A 14,543-nucleotide genomic window follows, 5' to 3' on the forward strand; every position below is an offset into this window, starting at 1 on the left:
TTATTTTTGTTTTTAAATTAATTTGGAACAACTCTTCACTCTCCTGGAGCCTTGCCATCTGCAGTGTCATCAGCCTCCCCACAAGAAGAGTGTGACGGGGAACAGGGGGAGGGCTGACCCTGGTGTCTGCTGCAAACCAAGGCAGGGAGAGCACAGTGCAGAGGGGGCGCACCCACCCTCCAGGTGGGGGCCACACCTCCAGGTACCTGTGTGGAGCTCGGCAGGACTCGGCAAACCCAGGGCAAGAAGCAGGGGACCAACTCAGGATGTGGCGACATCCAGGACAGCAGCTGCCAACACTCACTGGGTTGGTTTCCTCTCGAAATAAGGCCACTTTGCTCATAGGAATAGTTTTCTCACTGCTCTAAGAGTGACATTTCACTGTACCATGAATGTAAGCGCAACCAGCAAGAGGCCAGACTGTGACAGCCTTGCTGTGGGATGTGCGGCCGGTGCAGAGGCATACCATGGGGTCCTGACCTTCTCCAGTGAGGATTCCACCACCAATGCGAAGAGGCGGAGAGGGAAGGATGGAGAGTAGGAAGGCGCTACATTTCCACCCGAGGACTCCAATTACACGCCCTGCTAATGGACGTAGCTTCTTTGGACAATAGTTTCACAAGCTATAAAGTGGGGAGCGGGGAATATATATTGCAGGTCCTTGGTAATATTGTAGTGCACACTGTTGACTGCCTACTCAACAGCACACTGTTTTAGTTGCAGTGATCGAGGCCCTCAAGGTGCTTGGTTCCTCCCGTCAGTGCATGACTGAGGGTCTGCCCTAGTTCCCCATGCGATCCAAGGGAACTAGGATGCAGGCTTTTGTGGGGAAATTTTCTGCCTAAATATAAGAACCACCTTATAAGGCTCCTTTGTTCTCCACTCCCTGCCTATTTGGGACACTGTCATGTGAGGGTAATGCTGGGAGCAAGAGAAACACATGGGGACATGTGCTCCCTGACATTCCTGAGGTGCAGGACAGAAGTAGGAAAGAGCCCGTGACCTCTGTGGTATCCCTGAGCTTCGGCACCAGCCCTAGAAACAAATGTCCCAGACTTCTGTATGTGAGATAATTAAATGTCTGTCCTGCCTCATCTCCTGCCAGTCAAACACTCTGGGATTTGTACCCAAAGGCTTCTTAACTCTTACAGTCCTGCCACGTTCATTCATACTCCCTGACTGCTATGGGTTAAGCATTGCCTCAGAGGCCAAAGTCATTGCAATCCCCAAAAGGACTTAGTAAAAAATCAGCAAGAAAACAATTTAGCACACAGTGCAATTCTGGAGTTTCAAACAGCTCCAATGTTAAGAGTGGCTTTTAATGCCAGGGGCACAAATCAAAACAAATAAATGCAAGGGCATCTCAAGGGGTAAAAAACACAGCGCAAGAAGATCCTATTTCGCTTTTTTGCCAATAGTTTCTGTTTGGGGCTACACTGCCATAAACATTTCAGAAACAGAACAATGTAAGTCTAGGAAAATAGGAGACAAAAGTCCCTTCCACATTCTAGCTACTCAAAGCGGGGTCCCCAGACCAGAATCATCTGGGAGCCTTGGAGAAATGCAAAATCTTGGGTCCCACCCTCGTCCTACTGAACCAGAATCTGCACTGTAGCAGGAGCCACAGCTGATTCAATGTGCAAGTTGGAGAAGCAGTGCTTGAGAGCAGTGTCTTCCTACCAGGGGCAATGGCATGATTCAGGATGGCTGGAGGACCTCCTAGTACAGCCAATCCACAGCTTCTCTCTCTCACCTCTGAGACAGAGAACCATGCAGTGGAAAAACCACAGCAGGAAAAAAGCTTAGTACGTATTCATGTATCTTATGACACAGTAAGTATACAGGCAATACAGTGGTCCCCCCCTTAACTCGGGTTTCACTGTCCATGGTTTCAGTTACCTGTAGTCAACTGCAGTCCAAAAATAGTAAATAGAAAATTCCAGAAAAACATCCACACATTCCCAATTACATGCTGTTCTGAGTAGTGTGATGAAATCTCTCGCCATCCCGCTCTGTTCCGTCCCGGATGTGAATCATCTCTTTGTCTAGCGTATGCACCCATGAGTCACTTAGTAGCCTTCTCGGTTATCATCAGGTAACACTTATGTTACTTAATAATGGCCCCAGAATGCACGAGTTGTTTAAACTTTATCATAGTTTGTAGGTATGGCAAAAAAAACACCAAACATTACACACACACACACACACACACACACACACACACACACGGTTTCATACTGTTCGTGGTTTCAGGCATCCACTGGGGGTCTTGGAACATATTCCCTGCAGACAATGGGGGACGACTTCACTAAACACGAAAATCACATCCTACAGAAATGTCTGACCCAGGGATTCCAATGTGTCAAGCAAGACAAACAAATTCACACACATGGCACACCTCTATGGGAATACTCAGGTTTGTACAAAACCTTTCTTTAATACATGAAAAATAATTTATAATCATAATACTTATTAACAGGCCATTAGTAACAGCTGCTCACTCAGGTGCCAGAGCCCAGAGGAGAAAAGCTGCAGGTAAGCATCACTCCCAGCACAGATGCTTATAACACTGCTCCTTTCCCTCCCACTCATGAGAACCTCCAAAACGCAACTGTGTGCAGGTGATGTCACTACATTATTAAAGTGGTAACACTGAATCTGCTCATCGTTTAAGCAAGGCAATAATAAATATGTAGGCACCTTATCTACTGTTAGTCATCCATTACCCACACACCACTTCACTATGGAATGGGACACACCACCTGTCCTGCTCGGGAGGGAAGGACCCCAAGAGGGACCAGGCAGAACCAAAAAGAGTTTTCTGAAACCCTCACTCTCCACCCAATCTCCTTTTCTCCCATAATACTCCTGGTTTTCAATTCCACTTATTCCTTCTTACCAGTAAATGGTGCTCAATGACCTGGTTTGGTTCTATAGGCCACAGCCCCCACCCACCTATGGGGCTCCAAGGCATTCAGAGTCAGAAGATACAATCTGACCTATTTCCAGAGTCTGGGCCCTAGACAGTCACTTCTCAGCTCCTCTGGACGAATCCGTGTTTCCCACCTATGAGTGAGAGAGAGGCCGTCCTGGCCTTCTTCAAAACATCAGAGAATGACAATTTCACAGCCTTTGCTCACAGCAAAAGAAGGAAAGAAGTCAGAAGGCATCATCTTTTTAGTCACCTTTCAAAATAAAATAAACAAAAGAAGCAAACCTTCCCATGACTGGTGTCTCATGTGGGTAGGTTCTTAAGTTGCTATCAACTGGTTTCCTTCAAATGTGCTATATTTTTACTCATAAGGGAGAAGTTCTTAGCACTTGCTTGCACTGTGTACATGGAATCAACATCAATTCGCACGGACATAGATAGATTATAAGAAAAATTCAACAGGAGGATACTTGTTAAAAATGCCAAGGCTATACAAGCTGCCACTCCCTCCCCAACTCCACCACCTTCTCACAATCAAGAAAACACAGGCTTAAAAGGATAAAGGGATAGAACAAGAAGTGGTGGTTGATGTCAATTCACAATTGGCCCACGGTTCAGTTGACTAATACAGACCATTGGACACAGTGTGAGAGAGAGCTATTTTCGTTTAAGAAAATAGCAAACTGCAGATAATCTACCCATCTATGTAAGAGCCACAGAACTTCCCCAAAGCAGGTGAATTTCTGGTGAGATGTGGAGCCACAGGCAACACCTGGCAAGGCAAACGCAGAAGGAAGGAGGGCCATAAAGGAGGGAGCAGTAACCCCAGGCCAGCTGTGCTGCAGGGGCCAGGCAAAAAACAGCTTTCTGAAGCCCAATGATAGACATGACCAAGAACTCACTAGTGATGAACTTTCTATCGAGCATGATAATTACAATGAATAAAGGAAAACCACAGATAATCCCCAGATCACAAGTCCATTATTCTCTGGCTCGCCAGTGGGAGGCAGGAGGAATATCTTATAAGATGCTCTGGTAAAAGTAGCCCAAGGACAGAGACTTGGCTTCCTCTCCCCTCCTTGATATCCCCTGATCTGAACACTTCCAATTCATGACTAAGGCTAACAAAGGGATACTCAGAACATTTTTATGCAAGATAGGTCCTTGGAGAAAGTCTTGTCAACCTTCCTTATTTTATAGCGGAAAATCTGAGCCCCAGGGCAGCTGCACTATCAAAAGGCACAGAGTTAAAAGGCAAGAGGGTTGGGCAGGGGATGGGGGCAGTTAAGGGCAAGGAAGTGAGCCAAGGACTGAAAGAGACACCAGGAGATCTGACAGTGATCTGCTTTTACAATCTTCAGAATGACCTTAGCCAAGTCCCCAATTGCTCAGCCCTCAGTCACCTCTTCTGTAAGACCTATTGAGCTGAACTGACAGAGTTGCTACAAGGAGAGCACTAGGTGAGCATATTACACAGGTATCATCATTTCCCAAGCCCAACGCATGCTCTGTAGTCAACGGGGGCTCATGGCTGGCCATATCTGCAAAGACAGGCACAGGTAACTTAGATCAAATATTAATTAATGAGTCTAAATTTCCAATGCAATATTCATATATCTGCAGGGGGTCTTTTTCATACAAATCTCCACTCAACTAGCTCTACTATTAGAAGTTTCCAATACACCAGAATAACTCATCTGTACCATTTGAAGAGATGGTCCCTATGGGAGATAATTAAAATAGCACAATTCCAGTTGCCACAAGTATTTAAAGCAACAGTTTGCATCATTCCCACAGACTTTTGCAAAGGACTAGTTTGGCTTCAAAGAATCTGGAGTTTTTTAATCTGTGACAATAAAAACTTTACATCTAAAACTCCTAACACTGAAAAGTCACTAAAATATGAGGATCACACTCTAAACTCTGTTGCTCATTATTCTTTTAATCTAAAGTGACTAACTCATATGTTCAGTAATTCATTCAACAACTATTTACTGAGCCCTTTACTATCACTTCCAGTTCTAAACATTGGGACTATAGAGCAGAGACCCTGCCTTCATGGAGGTCAACTTTAAATTAGGGTGAGGATAGGACAGTGAGCAAATACAGATAATAAACAAAATTATGAAGTATAATATACAGCAGTGGTTTTCGAACTTGAGTGTGCATCAGAATCATTAGAGGGCTCTTAAAATACAAATTGTTAGGCCCTCCCTCCAGAATTTCTGACTCAGCAGATCCAGGAGGGAAAAAAGCACAAGAATTTGCATTGTTATCAAGTTTCCACGGTGATGGTGATGCTGCTGGTCTAGAATCACACCTTGAGAACCACTAACAGATCAGGGGATAGAAAGCAAGGGTAGGGGAGCTGCAATTTACCACAGGATGGCCATGGAAGCCTCCCTGACGTGACATTTGAGCCAAGAATCTGAAGGTGATGCTAAAGGGTATTCCAGAGAGAGGGAGCAGCCAGTGCAAAGGTCCTGAGGCAAAAGCATGCATGGCAAGGAGGCCAGCTTGACTGGAGTGGCATGAGGAAGAGGAAGACACAGGGAATGAGCTCAGCCAGATCCTGCGGTAGGCCACCATAAGGATACTGACTTCGCTCTGAGATGGAAAGACATTAGAGGGTTTCGAGTAAAGGCATGAGATAAGCCTTTAACTTACTTAACAGCGTAATTCTGGATGCCATGTAGGGAACTAAGCACAGAGGGGAAGAGCAGAAGAAGAGTACCGCTTAGGGGGTGACCCTATGAACCCAGGCAGGAGATGATGGTGGCTTGGACCAGGATAACAGCAGGGGAGGTGCAGTGATGAGGTTGACAACAGGATTTGCTGACAAACTGGACAGGACTTAGGGTGTGAGAGAAAGAGAAATGTCGATGATAACACACTTGTGGTCTGTTCACTAGAAGGATGGAGCTGCCGTTAAAAGAGGTGGGGAAGGCTGTGGGAAGGGTACTCTGTTGGGGGCCTGGGTCCCAGAGTTCTTCTGTATGGCAGCTATACAATCTGTAGAGTGAAAGAAAACTTGAGAACCCAAGAACATCATTTACAGGAGATACATAGCTAGGAAAGAACTTGGCAGCGGGCACAGGGTACATTAGAAACCCAGGGAGCTAGACAGTGCTTGGCAACTGGTATCCTCAAGTGTACTTTATAAAATCAAGTGTTAAGCCACATTCCATAGAGTATAAATACATGTTCACTTTATATCAATTTCCTAAAAATCTCTAATCTACTTACAATATCTGTAGTAACTTATAAGATGTATTAGTCAAAAGCACCTATTCCTAAATCATTCACAGTTACAATACATACTTAAGATTTATCCCCAGGACAACCTACTAAACTAGACCTAACGTGGCCCATTAGATGCCTCAAGCAGATGCATTTCTCTTCACTTACAAATCTTTGAAATTCAATTCTATGGCCAACTTTTCATGTCTGTTTCACCTGAACCGTTACCTCCATGAGAGTAGACACAATGTCTCCTCCGTGGCTGCCCGCCCTATGGCTCAGAGGCCTGTGTCTGGAACATAGTCAGTGCTCAGTAAATATCTGTCAGCTGCCCACTTAAGACATAGCAAACCCAAGCACCTAGCGTTCACGTTTTCACCAGGGAAGGAACCTTTTTCTGTTTTAACAAATGGAGGTTCTGGGAAACAGGAAAAAACAACAACAACAACAACAAAAAAAATACACACAAAAACACAACACACAAATAAAAAAAAACCAAAACATGATCCAGCAGAGAACTGACTTGAATTTCTCTGCTCTCAGTCTAAAAGTTCTTGTTTTTCCCAGACTTTAACAGCTTGTGATAATATATAAAATTTAATTGAATAATGACAAAGAAGGCCCTTTAAGGCAGGACAGAGGAAAGGAAGGGAGAGATGTGAGGGAGGGGGGAGGGAGAAGGAAGACTGAGGCCATCTGCCTCACATCCTCCGGGACGCGCTTCCTGGAAGCGCAGCCCGTCCCCACGCAGCTAACTGTGCACAGCTGCGGGAAACTTCCAGCAGGAAAGCAGAGCAAAGCGATGCTCCCCATTGGGCTCACCCCAGCAAGACTTCCTAAAGCTGCCGCTCAACTACTGCTAGCAGCTGTTACAGGATGGGAAGCTGCTTAAAATCTCCCCAAGTATTTCTCACCCATGGTGTGCAGCTGGGATGGAAAACAAAGTTTCCACAATCGACTGCATTCTCAGTTCCGGCTAGAGGTTTCACACATGTTACCATTTACCAAGAGCCCCAAATTCAGGGGGCCATGTTAATCTGCTGTCCTTATTTACTGAAACCAAGTGTGTGTGTGTGTGTGTGTGTGTGTGTGTGTGTGTGTGTGTGTGTGAATTTTGGCAAGTTTGTTAAACCATAATTCACATAATTACAAACTTCCTGAAACTCAAACCACATATTGTGGTTCACTAGAATGCACTTCATAGCCCCCAAAGGTTTTAATTTGCACATGTCCTCTGCTTTCTGAACGTAGCCAATGGCCCTTAACTTGTATGCTCTGCTTCACTCTTCCTTAACATTATTAATCGTTTCATCATCTGCTGGCTGAGGCAGAGCTTGCCTGAAATCAAAGCTGAAAAGTGTTTGTTAAAAAACTCTTTTCAGCCTTAAAACTATGCACTAGCATACATACCGAAGTATTTTCTATTTCGCCTCCCTGTCTGTTAAGCTGGTATCTTCGGACTTGTTTGAGCTTTCAGCTGTGACTTACCTACCCACCCCCTGCCACCATCAGGCGGGCGCATGCGCACAACCTGCCGAGACAGGCTGTCCAGCACGCCTGCCGTTCAGATCTCAATGACCAAAAGTTGGGGAGCACCTGTCTTGGGTCAGGCACTGTTGGGGTTGCAGAGTTGGAGTGTTTACAGCTAAGTATATGGCCTGCAGGGAAGAGGGCGACGTAGAGACCCAGGTTCACTGCCATCTAGTTGGAGTGTATAAAGGAGGGCGCTTTCAAGCCACCAGGGTAAGGTGCTTGATGTAATGAAGGTGGATCTCGGAGAAGTGAAGCAGAAAGCACGGGTGGAGGAGACGGGGGGGGGGGGGGGGGGGGGGGGAACGGGCGGGGCCTCACGTGCCAATGGGGGAGACAGAGCTTTATGATATCAGTAAGTTTTTCACTTTGCACCAGGGAATTAATTGTAAGGTCAGATTGGCGTGGTAGATTGTTCACTCTGGTGATACTAGGGAACTCGAAGGGCTAAAGGAGGAAGAGCAAACTGATATGGCAGGAGGTGAGATGGGGTACTTACAGCCTGGCCTCCCTAGCCGCCTCCTTTCGATGTTACAACAGCCTATATAATGAAAGGGCACCATCCTCATCTCAATAAAAAAGCAATATGAGCTAACCAGTTCTAAACGGGAATGTGTTAACTCCTTTAACCCTTTGCACTCGTTTGCTTTTTTCTCGAGCTGCTACCGATGCTAACCGTGTCGAGTCACACTCGACATCCGAGTGCAAAAGGTTAACCCTCTAGCACAAGCATTTTCCCATTGCACAGAAGTGGAGACTGAGTGCCGAGAGGTTAAATATCTTGGATACAGGGTTAGAAGGATCAGTGCCAGGATGTGAACCGAAGCAGTCTGGTGTCAGAGCCCACACGCTCCTAAATCCGATGAGAAATCATTCCCTGATCTGATGTCCCAGGAGCTTTCTGAGCTTTCTGACACCAACCAGAATGCATACACGGAGCCCACGGTACCTGCTTGAAGCAGCAGCCTGTCTTCCCTACAACACAGAAAATACTCTTCCCCCTCCCTTCGTCAAAGTGCACTTCCCTGGAGCCAAAGAACACAGGAGGGCAACAAAAGAAACTATCAGCTATGGGCATAAAACCCCACCACCGTGCACCCCTCCCTCTGGCTCCTTGAGAAAAATATCTGAGTATTGGAAGCAAGTGAAGTCTAATTCCATGTTTTCCTGGTAGAAGTTTTAGTCATAGTGTTAGATGCAGACTGAAGCTGAAAATGTATTCAAAGGCTGACGAAGGATATAATCTCCCTCCCAGAAAACAGAGATGCTACCCCGAGTCATACCGATGTGCCTTGTCAGTGGAAAGCCTGGTGCTTCAGCTTTATCTCGTGGCCTCGGATACATTACGATAGGGGTGGTGATAAATTTCTAGAGCTCTGGCTGTCTTAGCTCAGTACCAGATTTGGTTTCTGTTAGGAAAACTGAGGATGGAAAATTCAGACTCACACACCCCTAAAAGGCAAAAGTAAGTGAAAATGAGCATGAGCTCTACCTGATATAATGCAGTAGTTAGTATATCCTTCCAGAAAGTTCTTTAGAAAAGAAATGTGAAATCAACATCTTTACTAGTATAGTCCGTGAAGAGTGATCACCGTTTCAAAGACTGCTAAGATACATATATCCGCAGTGACCACCCCAGAGGTACCTGTCTATGTGACTTTCTGTTGGCTTAGAACAGCATCTCATTCATTCCGGACAAACGGGCTGAGTCACTGGCCAGACAAAGCACTAAGCTCTTCCTGACAATATGACAGAGCATCAAACTGGAAAATAAAATGCGGGGCCGTGGGAAGAGCATGACTTTCAAAGAGCCACTCCTTCTAGCACGTAGTACAGCAAAAACGATGACTCTTACCAAGGCACCCGACCCAAGCTTATTCTCAGGAAGTCACAAGACAGACAGGCTGTCCAAGCACAGAAGAGATCTAAGATGTAAAGCCTTTTCTCTCAAAACCTGAGGAGACACGACGTTTCCCAGTGCGAGGAGTGTGTGCTGTCACTGCGGTGCTTCCTTCTTCTCCAAATGCTGCCTGCAGGGGACGGCTTCTCCTAGAACCTTACAAATGATGCTGGGTCTCACCTTGGAGAAGGGGGGGAAGGTGCTGGATGTGTTTCCCAGACCAAAACAAAACCAATTTATGCAGAGACGCGCTGGGGTTAGTGACTGCCATCGGTCTTCCGCCCAAAACTGAGGTTGTTTCCATCCAGATTTGGGATTCTCTGCCTGGAAGTCCCACAGATGTGGGTCAAGGGCTCCAGAGCCAGACTGCCCAAATTTGGAGCCTGACTCCACCACTTGTGCTACTACCTTCCCCTCTAAACCTTCGGTTTCAGTCTGTAAAATGGGTATAAAAGTAGCACTTCCCCACAGGACTGTGGTGAGGACGAATGAGTCACAAAGCGTCAGCAGGGCACCTGGCCTGGCACACAGGAAGCACTCAACCCACATCAGTTCCTGATTTTATACCCACAGTCAATGAAAACGTACGTTATTCCCACGAATTTGTACCGCTGCAAACAGAACCAAGTATATTAGCCTATTCTCCCTTGTTGGCGGCATAACAAGGTGGGTGTTTTTTGTGGTTTCAACCAGGCCCTTTAATGTTCCCTTTCCTAACCAAAAGTTCTGAGAAAGGAAATATGTGTATATATAATAGAGGAAGTATTTATTTTAATAAAAATTCTGCTTTCTATTAGAATAGCAAAAATACTCTTTTTAGCACTGGCCAGGTGGTTCAGTTAGTTAGAGCGTCATCTCGTACACCAAAAGATTTCAGGTTCAATTCCCGGTCAGGACATAAACCTAGGTTGCGGATTCAATCCCGTCAGCATAAGTACAGGAGGCAACCGATCGGTATTTCTCTTTCTCTCTCTCTCTCTCTCTCTCTCTCTCTCTCTCTCTCTCAATCTCTCTCTCTCTCTCTCTCTCTCTCTCTCTCTCTCTTCTCTCTCTCTCTCTCTCCCCTCCCCCTTTCTCTCTCTAAAATCAATAAACATATCCTCGGGTGAGGATAAAAAACAATACTCTTTTTAAAAGCCATGTTCATAATAATACTCTCAAGGTAAAATAAACACACATTACATTCAAAGTAATAAACGCAAACTTCTCCCCTATTTAACTTTTATTTCAAAACACAAGGCCTAAAGAACATAAAGATGTAGAGCAGTGGTTCTCAACCTTCCTAATGCCGCGACCCTTTAATGCAGTTCCTCATGTTGTGGTGACCCCCAACCATACAATTATTTTCGTTGCTACCTCATAACTGTAATTTTGCTACTGTTAATGAATCGTAATGTAAATATCTGTGTTTTCCGATGGTCTTAGGCGACACTGCTAGTGGTTCTCAACCTGTGGGTCGCGACCCACAGATTGAGAACCGCTGCTGTAGAGCCTACAAATTCGTGGGAATAACGTACGTTTTCATTGACTGTGTGTATTTACATTACGTTTCATTAACAGTAGCAAAATTACAGTTATGAAGTAGCAACGAAAATAATTTTATGGTTGGGGGTCACCACAACATGAGGAACTGTATTAAAGGGTCGCGGCATTAGAAAGGTTGAGAACCACTGATGTAGAGGGAAGAGGGCACACACAGTCTGAGTGAAAGTAATGTTCCATTTGTTCAAATATAACAGGTAGCAACACCTCTGCTGTCGCTGTGAGTCTCCACTCTCGAGGCCCCCATGTCACCCACTGGACACAGATGCCAGCAAAAGACCCACAGACGCTGGGGTCAGCTTTTGTTCCGTGACCAACTGGTCAAATTTCTATAAAATGGGGATACCACCAGCACCTACCTGTTCCAAGGAGGAAACATCCCAAATGTGTGTTAAGTGATACTCTTATTTCATACTTAAAACAAACAAAACAAAAAATTAATTCTAAATACTCAGGTTAGAGACTATGGAGAAAATGAAATGTGAATTCTCACAAGTTCTAGCTCCAGAACTGTCAAGAGTGCAACTGAATGCCTGTTCACCCACCATTCTGCGTCTAGAGATGGCAATTTTAGTTCTTGTTATACACGGGCATGAATGAGGTCACAGACACAGAAAGGGCACCAAGGCAGGCACCAAGACAGGTACACACAGTCCTCCCCACGTGCCAGGCACCATTCTGAGCACTTTGCATGGAGTCATTAACCCTCACAACACCCAGGTGCTGGCTCCCTGCAGAGCCCCGCAGCCCCCCAGAGCGCATGTACTGGGTTACACTCACCACCACCACCCACAGTGGGGAAAAGAACCAGGGGCCTGAGAGGGAGGGGAAGTCAGGAAATCTGAGAAAAAGAAAAAGGCATTGTGCTCCAGAAGGCCCGGGGATGGAGCTCGGGTCCTTAATCTGACAAGAACAGTGGGATGAGGTCACTGGCTGGGTACCCAGTGGCAGAACACGGCAGGGGACGACCCATCTCCGTGTTCCTAAGGCAGTTCACTGATATTTTGATCCTCTTACTGAGAAATGATCATTTTATCACAAAACAGAAACAGTTAGTTGCACTTCCATAGCAGCGTAGAGCAAGATGAATGAGAAGTTAACTTCTAAGTTCCCTAATTAGCAAGCATTGCCTTTGTGAAACTCATACAGCTCCTCAGAGTTGAACCTCTTACAGGACAAATCTGAGGTACCTATGACCTGCAGGCAGTGTGAGTGAGAGTCAGTGTGATCCTGTTGGTTGTAATAACAGCAGCAACAATAGCAAAAGTAGCAATAGTAGTAATAGTACTAGAAGTACCAGCAACAGCCACAGTAGAGTAACAGCTGTTGGTATTTACCAAGTGCCTATCATATGTATGCTGGCCACTGTTAAGGTCACTGACATAAAGAGCCTCATTTGACTTCTCACAAAAATGATGAGGCGGGTTATATCTGTATTTCCCTCTATGGAAACTGAGTCTTAAAGAGGTTAGGTAACCTGACCGAGGTCAGAGAGCTTGAGTGGTGACCTGGGAATTTCAGCCCAGGATGATGATCCCCAAGCTTGTACTTAACAACCAGACTACTCTGGTGCTGAACAGTTTGAAGCTTTTGTCCACAAATGTTTTCAGTTATCACTTGTTTAGTTGAAGTTGTGTGTTTTTTTAAACTGTCCTTAGCCTGTGGAATAAGGACCATTCTTCAATCTTTACAATGAGGACAAGATTTTATACACACACACACGCGTTATCTCTGAACGCATAATAATCTGGCCACTCAGCGTGTGTGTGTGTGTGTGTGTGTGGGGGGGGGTGTGGGTGTGTGTGTGTGTGTATTTTAGAGGCCCGGTGCATGAATTCGTGCATGGGTGGGGTTCGGCCAGCCTGGCCAGGGGGAGGGGACATGGGCTGTTGGCCAGCCTGCCTGCTGGTTGAACTCCTGGTCAAGGGGACAATCTGCATATTAGCCTTTTATTATATAGAATATACACTGAGTGGCCAGATTATGCGTTCAGAGATCATAATAATCTGGCCACTCAGTGCGTGTGTGTGTGTGTGTGTGTGTGTGTGTGTGTATACACACACACACACACACACACACTAGAGGCCCAGTGCATGAAATTCGTGCATGGGGGGGTGGTGTCCCTCAGCCCAGCCTGCACCCTCTCCAATCTGGGACCCCTTGAGGGATGTCCGACTGCCCGTTCAGGCCCAATCCCCGGTGGGATCGGGCCTGAACGGGCAGTCGGACATCCCTCTCACAATCCAGGACTGCTGGCTCCCAACCACTCGCCTGCCTGCCTGATTGCCCCTAACCGCTTCTGCCTGCCAGCCTGATCACCCCCTAACCACTCCCCTGCCAAACTGATCGACACCTAATTGCTCCCCTGCCGGCCCCATTGCCCCTAACTGCCCTCCCCTGCTGGCCTAACCCCTAACTGCCCTCCTTTGCCAGGCTGGTCGCCCCCAACTGCCCTCCCCTGCAGGCCTGGTCTCCCACAACTGCCCTCCCCTGCAAGCCTGGGTCCCCCCAAACTGTCCTCCCCTGCAGGCCTAGGTCCCCCCTAACTGTCCTCCCCTGCAGGCCTAGGTCCCCCCAAACTGCCCTACCCTGCAGGCCTGGTCCGCCCCAACTGCCCTCCTCTACAGGCCTGGTCCCCCCCAACTACCCTCCCTTGCAGGCCTGGTCTCCCCCAACTGCCCTCCCCTGCAGGCCTGATCTCCCCCAACTGCCCTCCCCTGCAGGCCTGGGTCCTCCCCAACTGCCCTCCTCTACAGGCCTGGTCTCCCCCAACTGCCCTCCCCTGAAGGCCATCTTGTGGCAGCCATCTTGTGTCCACATGGGGGCATTCATCTTTGACCACATGGGGGCGGCCATCTTGTGTTGGAGTGACAATCAATTTGCATACTACTCTTTTATTAGATAGGATATATATATATCAGTATATATGGCACTAACTTGGATGCCTCAAGAACAAAATTCAACATTAATAAGAGCCACCAAAGCAGGGAGGTAGAAAATAGATGAATCAAAAATGGCCAAAGACTGATAAAAGCCAAGTGATGGGTAAAGAGGGGTCTTCCAATTGTTTCTCTTCTTTGGGCTATGCTTGAAAATTGGCATAATAAGAGGTTTGAACATGGCTTTTACGATAGAGAGTTCATTAAGTTTACTGACTCATTTCCTTTCATTTGTTTTACTAAGTCAGAATTTACATGGTTTAAAATTCAACATGTTATGAAAGTCATACACTAAGCAATGAGGGGTAAACAATAAATCAAAGAGATGACTCAAGGCCTATCCTTGTGTTGGGTGTGTGCTTGTTTTCTGCTGAAACTCTTGCATTTCGAATAATAACTCCAAACCCTCCAATTTGTTTAGAAACAAAACTGGGACCAAGGACTGTGATCAACTCTCATC

General features: G+C 46.3%; 1 protein-coding gene across 1 annotated transcript in view; it reads right to left on the reverse strand.

Annotated features, from left to right (window-relative positions):
* The window catches only part of STK39 (serine/threonine kinase 39), a 265,976-nt gene that overhangs the window by 168,580 nt on the left and 82,853 nt on the right, over positions 1–14,543 (reverse strand). The gene's annotated exons all lie outside the window — the stretch shown is intronic.

The sequence above is a fragment of the Eptesicus fuscus genome, chromosome 11 (genome assembly GCF_027574615.1).
Source record: "Eptesicus fuscus isolate TK198812 chromosome 11, DD_ASM_mEF_20220401, whole genome shotgun sequence".
Lineage (NCBI taxonomy): Eukaryota > Metazoa > Chordata > Mammalia > Chiroptera > Vespertilionidae > Eptesicus > Eptesicus fuscus.